Source organism: Notothenia coriiceps, unplaced genomic scaffold (assembly GCF_000735185.1).
Source record: "Notothenia coriiceps isolate Sejong01 unplaced genomic scaffold, NC01 NC01_scaffold00037250, whole genome shotgun sequence".
NCBI lineage: Eukaryota > Metazoa > Chordata > Actinopteri > Perciformes > Nototheniidae > Notothenia > Notothenia coriiceps.
In genome coordinates this window covers 4108250-4118006 of record NW_011369951.1, presented here as the reverse complement: position 1 = coordinate 4118006, position 9757 = coordinate 4108250, and the positions used below count along the sequence as shown (strand labels likewise).

At 41.6% G+C, this 9757-nt stretch overlaps 1 protein-coding gene and 1 long non-coding RNA gene across 5 annotated transcripts in view; both read right to left on the bottom strand.

The window, feature by feature from the left end:
- The window catches only part of LOC104966729 (zinc finger protein Aiolos-like), a 596491-nt gene that overhangs the window by 90827 nt on the left and 495907 nt on the right, over positions 1-9757 (bottom strand). The window lies entirely within an intron of this gene.
- LOC104966723 (uncharacterized) lies at positions 1312-7731 on the bottom strand. Of its 2 annotated transcripts, XR_800667.1 has the most exons (4): positions 7721-7731; positions 5849-5857; positions 2581-2723; positions 1312-2378 (listed from the first exon to the last, which is right to left on the bottom strand). It is a non-coding gene; the product is annotated as an uncharacterized lncRNA (long non-coding RNA). The 2 variants fall into 2 exon arrangements; XR_800666.1 differs by lacking the exons at positions 5849-5857; positions 7721-7731 and having other exon boundaries at positions 2581-2951.

Genomic DNA, 9757 nt, shown 5'->3' with positions numbered 1-9757 from the left:
ACAGAACACTCACCGGTGAACTCATTCACAAACAAAAGACGAACCCACACTGAACACAGGAAGAGACAAGACTAAATACAGGGAGGGGTAATCACAAGACGAGAAACAGCCGGGCAGGGGAGGAGAAACACAAGGGCGACAGGTGAACACAATCAGACAATTAGACACACCAGGGAAACTAACGACAGGGGAAAAACACAGGAAGAAGGACCAGACAATATACAAGAGGAAAACATGACAGGGGGAACTGCAAAACACCCAAAACAAGACATAACACAATAATCGTAACATTAAGGTGCTAACCAAAAGAGGAAAATCACAAACTCCTCAGTTGCTCCAAAACATTTCAAACAAGGGTGCAACCAAACTATGAGCAATCCACAGCAGAGACAGTGAAATAGGAGCTGCATGCCGGGGAATACCAGGTTACACTTTGACCCTCCTCGCTCCATAGTGTACACTCCCTGAAGAGTCCCACCACCACAAACAATACAGGATAGTCCCAGAGCACAGGCCCAGCACCAGCATGCACACCAGGGTCAGGACTTATGCACAGAGAGGGAACAAGAGCTGCCAAATCATGTTTAAAATGTTCGAAGGGAAGATAAAGAGGTTAGGTGAAGTATTAACCCAGCTACTGTGAATTGATCAACATGAGATTACTTTCTCAAAGCCATTATGCAAATGTTGGGGCAACAAAACTTTACCCATAAAAGGATAAATGTTTTTCCTATTTTTTGTCTATTGTGCATTCTCTATTATAAGTTGCAACAGATGTATTTATGAAATAGAACTTGATCATGGTTTTGATAGTTTGTAATCATATGGTTAAAGGTAGGTATGTACGTTTGAGAAACCGGCTCGAGATCGCAAGAATTTGAAAATACACGACCGGAGAAAATCTGCCACTTCCTTATAGAGCCCCTCCTCCAACACACATATGACCAATGAGGGCACGAGATAAGTTTGTGCACAGATGGAAGGCTGACAGGCAGGTAGGCCATCCAGTTATTTTAGCCGGGCCGACTAAAATGATTGGTCGTGCTTTTTACAGTACTACGGCTTCCTCAGATGACGTTTTTTTATGGATTTTTTGTCAAAGCACTGAAGATATTCATTGCTAAGAGCATTCCATGGAATATAACAAAAAGTTTATCCTCTCGAGCCGGTTTCTCAAACTTACATACCCTACCTTTAAATCTGTTTCTGTTTACATGTCACACAATGATTAAGTGAGGATCAAATAAAGGATTTCAGTTGTTTATGTTTTTACAACACCCCTTCCATCATGTTTAAAATAAAGGGACCAAATTCTATTTTCATTCAAACATATTGTTGGTTTTTTTCATTTAATTTGATTCTGTTTATTACACTGAGGAAACAAGGATAACATACAAATGGCATAGCAGACACATTACTTCTCAGACTTAACACTGTGATCAATTAAACTTCAAGTCAGCAGCACTACATGATTAATGTTGTATCAGCACTCTACAAGCCACGCTGTAACACAGATGGGATCTTTTTCACATTCAAGAAGTAAACGGTGCATATTTGACTTTTGCGAGCTCATGTGTGTATAGGTTGACTACAGAGTAGGAAAAGATCCTTAAATACTGGGTTTTTCTTGTTGCCTGTACACTGCTTGAACCTGTATTTGGTTAGAATAGGGAAGCAGTTATACAACATGTAGCTTTATACAATACTTCATGCCTCTGGTTTATATTGAGCCCACCATAGAAACTCTCATCAATTGACCACATCTCCTATAAAGTTTCTTAACTATGACAACTCAAACATAAAAGCACAAATGTCCGTAAAGTCAGAGACCTGCTTTGGTCATATGAATGTCCAATGTATGAGTTAAACAAAAAGTGGTTGCATGATTTGTGATTAGTAACTGCTTCAAAGATTGCTAGTGATGATTTTGCTGGAGTGCCAACAGCAGCTGATCTATCACAGTTATTTTCCTGAGAGACAGAAGGCATATACTGTACCTGATCACACATATACAGCAGAACGAGGGTATATCATTAAAGGCTTACAGTTTATTATATACAATCTGAAATCCCCTTTTGATTTTAATTTATTATTTGCATTATACTGCGTCAATTTATATCAGGGTTTTGTGTGAGCATAAACATAATCAGATTCACTTCACATGCATTTGGAGCAGGGGAAAGCTGCCGGCCTTTTCACCGTAGGCAATGTTGAATTTGGCATAATTTAAAGTCATTATAGCTGAAATCAAACTTCAAATGTCAGATTATTTCTTTTTCTGCCCTTCGGGTGCATCCTTGCAGTCGATTTGGTTTTGCTGTTCTTTCAGAAATCGTAGGATCTTCTCGATCGTGGCCTCCTGATATTCGTGGGACCATCTGTGTCAAGACAAAGGTAACAAGCAATTAAAACCTTAAGAAGAATTAAGCCCTGCATATAAAGCAGGTAAGTTCTCTAGAGGATGTTTTACATGAATCACAACAACAATAAAAGCCCAATTACACAGATGTGCTAACCAACAAAATATTTCTACAGTAAAGTTTTGGTTTATTTAAGTTTTAAGAGCAAGCAGTTACTCACTTGATGCCGTTGAAATTGAGAATTGACCTCATGTCCTCGGGCAGAGACATGGGGTCAGGCCACATGAAATTATCTGTGACAGGAACTATGTTCTTCTTCCCAGCCAAGGCGGTGACTATCTCCTGCAAGATTAATGAGCATTCCTTTGAGTCTATAAAAACTATAAAACACAAATGTTCTACAGATGTAAACAGGGAGGGGGATAGGGATTATGAATGTGACAGTACAAACAAAATTCCCAAGCAGCTAAAGTATCAATATGAATCCAGAATACGATTAAGGTGCATGGGTGTGAAAGCTTTAAAGGTGACCTATCATGCAAAATGCACTTTTGTACGTTTTTTATACATGAATATGTTTCCCCGGTGTTCCAGGGAACTCACCAAGTGTCAGAAAACACAACCCTCTCTATTTTCCTCCATACCCAAATCTCTTAAAAAGGGGCTGCAACGGATCTGATACAGACTGATCCAGATTTGAACACTTCTATGACGTCACAGAAGTGGCGCTACGGCTATTGGGCCAACTCCACCAATCAGGAGGAGACAGCCATGGACATTGCCGTTGGAAAGCGCTGGAGACGCTGTAGTACATATGCCAGGCCTGTAGATGGTGCTGTTCTCACAGAATCAGCCCATGCAAAGACAGTGTTAAATTGAGCGAAATGAGGAATGGCTAAAATGCATGATCTGTTTGGTATTTTGAAAAATAAAAAGTATAAATATGCCTTATATAGGTATGGTCCTACACTATATTATTCAAATATAGCATGATAGATCCACTTTAAGCTGGATTCCTTGCGTCCCTCACTTGCGTCGTTTCCCTGCGACTAGTCCCTCCCACCAGGGAAGCATGGAGAGACNGTATTGGACATGACTTGGAAATGAACACAGCTGTCTATATGAGGTCCCACATTCCTTGGACCTCATGACTTGGTTTGTGCTCTGATATGCACTGTCAACTGTGGGACCTCATATAGACAGCTGTGTTCATTTCCAAGTCATGTCCAATACATTGAATTTACTACATGTGGACTCCAATCAAGTTATAGAAACATTGAGTGGCAAAGGGTGTGAATACGTATGTACATGTGATATTTCATTTTATTATTTTTAAAAAGTTTGCTAAAAATTCTTTAAAAACGTTTTCGCTTTCTCATTATGCGGTATTGGGATATTGAGAACAAACATGAATTTAGAAACGTAGCAATCCCCCGAACTGCACCAGCAGCGTGGTCGGACCCCAGGCATTCGATACACTGGCGTTGGAGGTCGGCGCCAGCAATAACGCCCGGGCACGAAGGGCAGGGCCGTTGCTGCAGTAATGGGGAGTCCATTTTCTTCCTTTTATCGTTTTATCCGTCTCTCTTCACTCAGTGTATCTCTCTTGCTTGCTGAAGAGAAAGGGATGACAATCAGGAGGCGAGGCCTCCTTTTATGCGGTGAGATGCGCGCGCATTCAGGCCCCCCCGGGGCCGGCTACGTCCAGGGGCACCGCCAGGGATTTTGAAAAGATATCACATTGGTTACTAACGTTTTTTTCTCTTAATGTTCTACAATTGTTTGGGCCCTTGTCAGTCATGGGGGGCCCCTGGCTACGTCTATAGAAGTCTCAGTGGATGAATGCTTGCATGATATGATCAAGGGGAGTACCCATAGAGTCCAGTAGAGGGCGGAGCCTGTGAGAGATATAACCTAATTTCCACCTGGCATTAATAATGTATTTTGTTTGATTGATTATTTTTCAAAATAACTAGTTAAGAAAAGGCCTGACCACGGCAATATTTAAAGTGCAGGGGACATGAAAAGAACACATTTAACAGTTTGATGTCAAAGTAGAAATACCAAAACTGTGTGACTACATGTGATTACTCAAGTTAATGTTTCTAGATGTACACGGTATGTGAAAAATATCTAGTTGAAAATACACATTGCATAAAGATGTACATTACATGATCATTTAGTGACTGGACAGGGAGGCAGTTTTAGTTTGTATTTACATGAAGATCAATTATCTTCGATTGAGGACAGGCACTGGTCCGCCTGTCTGCTCGCAAACTGTTTGATGTTAATGTGTGTCATGTCCGCAGGTCCTCATAAACCCTGTGACTGATTCAGACCAAGCATCCTCCGCCTGCCTGCAGCTGGGAGCTCTCTCCACAGGAGGAAGAACAGACTGGATAAAAAGAAAACTATCTGGAGCCTTGAGCATTGGCTTGAATATCAGCATTCTGGAAAGATTATGGACTTCCCTGACAGGTTTATCCCATGTATGTACACATAACAAACTCATGAGAATTTGCAATATCGGTGATCGTTTGATTTGCCTCTCAGAGAAAGATTTATCACGTAACATTAGGGGCTTTTTTTAATCAGACAGCACCAATTTAGATCCTCATGTGTCAGAAGACAGATGTTCAACACTGTGGATGCAGGATTGAAAAAACACCAGGTTTCTTATAGCTGTAGGTGGAGACATTCATTCCTCTGTCAAGAAGGAGGGTGCTTTGTGCAGGCTGCTATTGCTTGTTACAACAATGCAAATACAGTTATACTGTAACTGTAAATTGTTAGAGAAATGTATATCTTTGTTCTATTGTCATTAACCTTTGTCTGACTTTCCTCCTTTGTGGCTTCATGCACCTTGGTTCCTTTAGAATATGTCAAACTTACACACATCACACTGTTTAGTTTCACATTCAAAAACCTTTACCATTTTTCTGAAGCAGCTGTAGTTTTAACTTAACTTCCCTCAGACCAGAGTCTCAAAACGTTATGCTCTAGTGAGTATTTCTGGCTGTAGGACATTGAGTGTTTTCTAAATGAACAACATGTTCATGCCAATGTGTAACAACTTAGTAGAACATGTTGTGAAATGTACAACTGACAAACAGATCAAACACAAATCTGAAGTTAGGAACAGGCTAGCAAACCAAGCAGCTGGCAATCAAGGTCAAACAAAGGGCAGAGCATACACACTGAGAGTTCGAAAGGGGCAAAACATGCAACTAATATCAGGCACAGTAAAAGGGTGGAGCACTGAGGCAGGGAAGCACAGTAGACAATCTGACAGGGAATGAGGGGAAGTGGGCCGGTTTATATTATGCTGGGATGGGAAACAGGTGTGGGAGTCTGCTGATCTGGTGACGGTGGACGAGCGGGGTTACTGCAGGGCAGGTGGGAGGGGCAGCTCTGAATTGAGAAGAGAGTTAGTGCTTAGGTAAAGAAACGGTGGGAATGTTATGGAAAAGCAGATATGATAAAGCAACAATCCCTCACTGTGTCTTACTGATGTGTTTATTTAAAATATAGTTTTAAATGGAGCTCTATGGCACCTAGGAATTCTACTTTGATACTCACTATACATTTTGCAGTAGGAGGCATTCACTGTTGTAGGGGTATGAACATGAGATGTGTTTAACAGGCCCTTTTAATGCTTTTGGGGGTTTTCCCTTTCCTGTAGTTAGTGTGTTATATAGGTTTTGGTGCATGTCAATGGTCTGCAAAGGCCAAAATCCCAAAGTTCCCTCCAGAGGGAGTTTCGATTAGACTACTTTGTTTTCTTCCGTAACTTAGTGACATCAATATGCAATACTCGCGTTTCCATTGGCTAGCACTCCAACGCATTGTACGTGATAGGGGGCGGTACATCTCTAAGAGGTTGACCAATCACAACAGAGTGGGCTCTGGTTTCAGACAGAGGGTGAAAAGAGGTGCTGCAGCACAGGCAGTAAGAGAAAAATAAAGAGCTTTTTGAACATTAAAGCATGGAGACATGTCCCAGAAGAGGCACAGAATACTCATATGAACCTGAAAATGTGCATAATAGGTCCCCTTTAAGTAAATAAGAGAAGTCATATTTAACAAAAATAAATATTTGTAGTTAACAAAACACTCCATCCCTTCACCAATACATACCTTTCGTTTTCAAAAGACATTCCAATCGCATTAATATTCAAGTCATGGTAATATATATTGCCCTAAATCACAACTTTACCTTGCATACACTACCCATTATATAATGTCCTCTTTAACAAGAAGAAAACATTAAGCTATCAAAAATATTTATACTTTCACGTTTTTAATCTCAGTGGGAATAATGGGTGGTTACAGCTTTACAAAACTAAAGCCTGCAGCATTAAAGAATTAAGCAACACATGTTCAGTTAGCCACTAAAACTGCAACAAATGATTGATTTGATTGTGTCTTCATAAACTATCATCAACAAATATCTGTGATCAGGGCTGGATAGGCATCTATTTGCTGACTTAACCTTGGGGAAACACTGGTTCAGTGAAGAGGCCTTTCTGAGAGAATCATGACCAGATGCTGCAGCTTTTTCCAATTTGTTTTGAAGACTTTTCCCTCGTGTTTCCTCTCTGTAACACCAGCCCCTCTTTCTTGCCAGGGCCTTTTGATATAGGAGAATAACAGGGTGGAGCTAGGTGAATTTCCTATTGAAGTTTATGGCAGTCGTTATATATCCCATGTGTGAACGGAGGGGATTGGAAACGCCTGCTTCCTGCCAGCTTTATGTCTTTTGACTTTCTCTGAGAGAGATACTAGCAACACTTATTTTTATTGACTCACATCCTGCATTGTCATGGTATACTCCCCTCAAAGTTTAGTATATACGAATCAATACATTTACACAACTCCCTCTCGAGGGAACACAGGGATTTTAGCCTTTGCAGACCATTTGCATGCACACATACCTACAGTATATAACACACTACAGGAAATATAAAAGCCCAAAAAGCATAATAGGTCCTCTTTAATTTAAGGATTTTAGAACAGCATATCAATTTAATTATTACAAATATTTCTGTTAAACTGTTTCAGGAGCATTGCATCTTCAATCAATCTACCATATATAGGCATATAGCCATGCACGTGATACTGACGCACATAACAAATAATAAGTGAGCCTTAAATGAATACATTTGAAAACCATAGTATGACTCACAAAAATACCTTTAGACGGTGAGTTTAATCTAATTTATATTATCATCAAGCCTAACTATCAGACAATAATAACTCGATGAAAATGGCTCCAACACCCCAGAATGATTAATCATTTGACTCCCCTTACTCTGAGGTTCTATGACTCAACTTATGTTTCAAGGAGGGAAGGTGTAAACTGTCAGTGTGATTTGATCCTGCTCAGGGTTGAGAGGGTAACCTTAAAAATGTGTTCCAATACATTACTAGTTGCCTTTAAAAATGTAAACAGTAACCTAATCTGAGTATTATCATAAGTGATGTAACCTGATTACTTTCCTTTGCTTTAGGATAACCTCAATTACAATTACATGCAAATCAATACAAGAGAAAATAAATAAAAAGATAAGATTGTTTTTACATGTCATGGCCATTTCTACTGATCATAATTCCATTGTTGAGGTCTACTAGAATAGATTTACATTGTTCAATGTTCCAAAATCACATTGGTTTCTCATACAGCATATCTGTATAGTATGTGTATTCACTCTCTGTCCTAAACGGCCAAGGCACACAGGGGATAGGAGGTACGCAGACACCTAAGCCAAACGAGCGCCTGGAAGGCAACACAACAGATAGGAGCTGCTGTATGAGCGCGGTCGCGCAAGTCACGTCTGTGGACGGGTGGAGTCTCTGGGAAAAGTGGCCGAGTTTGCTTGTGCTATTAGTAGTTAGGCGTTTCACGGTAAGCCACAGGACTGTAAACTAAGAAGGACCCCGTAGGCGCAGTGTGTCCGCCACCGTGTCGGAGACGGTCGTTTCACTCGACAGGCTGGGAAGGCTCTCATATACCTATTTTTCACACTTCAGTTAAGATTATGTGGTCGAGATTGGGGAAAAGTGTCCTTGGTGTCGGAATGAAAAGAGTCCAGTGTAGCCCCCTTGGACCCCAAGACCATTTTGTTTCTACTTACGCCAAGCCTCGGCGCCCACACCGGATTTTTTATATATTTTATTATTATTGGATCAAATTACTAATTTAGATCGGAGAGGGGGAGCCTTGGCGCGTATTAGTATTGAGACGTCGCGTAGTTAGGACGACACTCACGCGGTGAAGCTTACCGACTCCATTCGAGAGCATCGCTCTTATGTCGTACAAATGTTATTGTGAAGGAAGTCTCGGCTTAGGTTGTAGACCCTCCGCAAAACCACAGTAGGTCTACCCTTTATATTGTTGTAGGGTGCGGAAAAGACTCTGTTTATACGTTGAGCCAAATTATTAGCGGTCGCAAAGTGACGAGATATCCATATTAGCTCCAAGCCCAGCCCACGCCTAGAATCAGGCTGCCCCTAAGCCACAGCCTTTATTAACCGTTATCAGCCATCGCCCGCCCAAGCAATAACGTGCGCGCAGCCCCGCTCGCCGAGAACTTTTAGTCTGGGCCGTCCTGAGACGCAGTGTGTGTGTGAGTGTCGGACAGAGTCCGACTGTGATGGCCCACAGGAGCGACAGAGCGTCGTGGGGTGCGTCGTTGGTCCTTTGCTGTGGTCATTAGGTCGAGTGGTCAGGCGAGGGCTCCAGAGTTTCCCGCTCGTTTGCTGGGGACGTTGAGGCGGTTCGTGCGGTGGGTCTGGGTACGTCGGTAAGAGTAGCAAACAGTAATGACCACAGTAAAAGCAAAGCATTGTTTGGGTAACATTGTGTATTCTGGGTTACAACAGTGCCAACTCCCGTTCCATTTGTCCTGGTTTACGTCTTATACAAACTTTAGGTATATAAATCAACGCCTTGATTCCGTCCTTTGTCTCATTTTATTCTCGTTCCGTTTGTATTTTTGGGAGACTTGTTTTTGGAAGGTTGTTGTAGTTATTATAGTGTTGCTGTCTGTTCTTTTTGGGCTTGATTTACGTGTTGGAATTTTTAGTGTGTTTGTTCTGGTCCACTCCTCCTCCTCTTTGTGTCCCAGTTTTCATTTTGTTAGGCCATTAGTCCATCCTCCCTTGTGTGTCTCTGTCCTCGTTGTCCGTTCTGTCCTCACGCTTGTGAAAAAGTTTATTTTGTCCTTTGGTTTCTGTCTAGATCTGTACTGTTTTGTGTTGTATCTAGCACTTGTTGCTACGAAGACTGTCTACCAAGGGCGACATTGCCACCACCTAGTAGGTCTTGTCTCACCCGCTTGACTGGTTAGTAGTTCGTGTCAGTCCGCTCCCCCTCACCCCGCCCCTCCCCCCGTCCT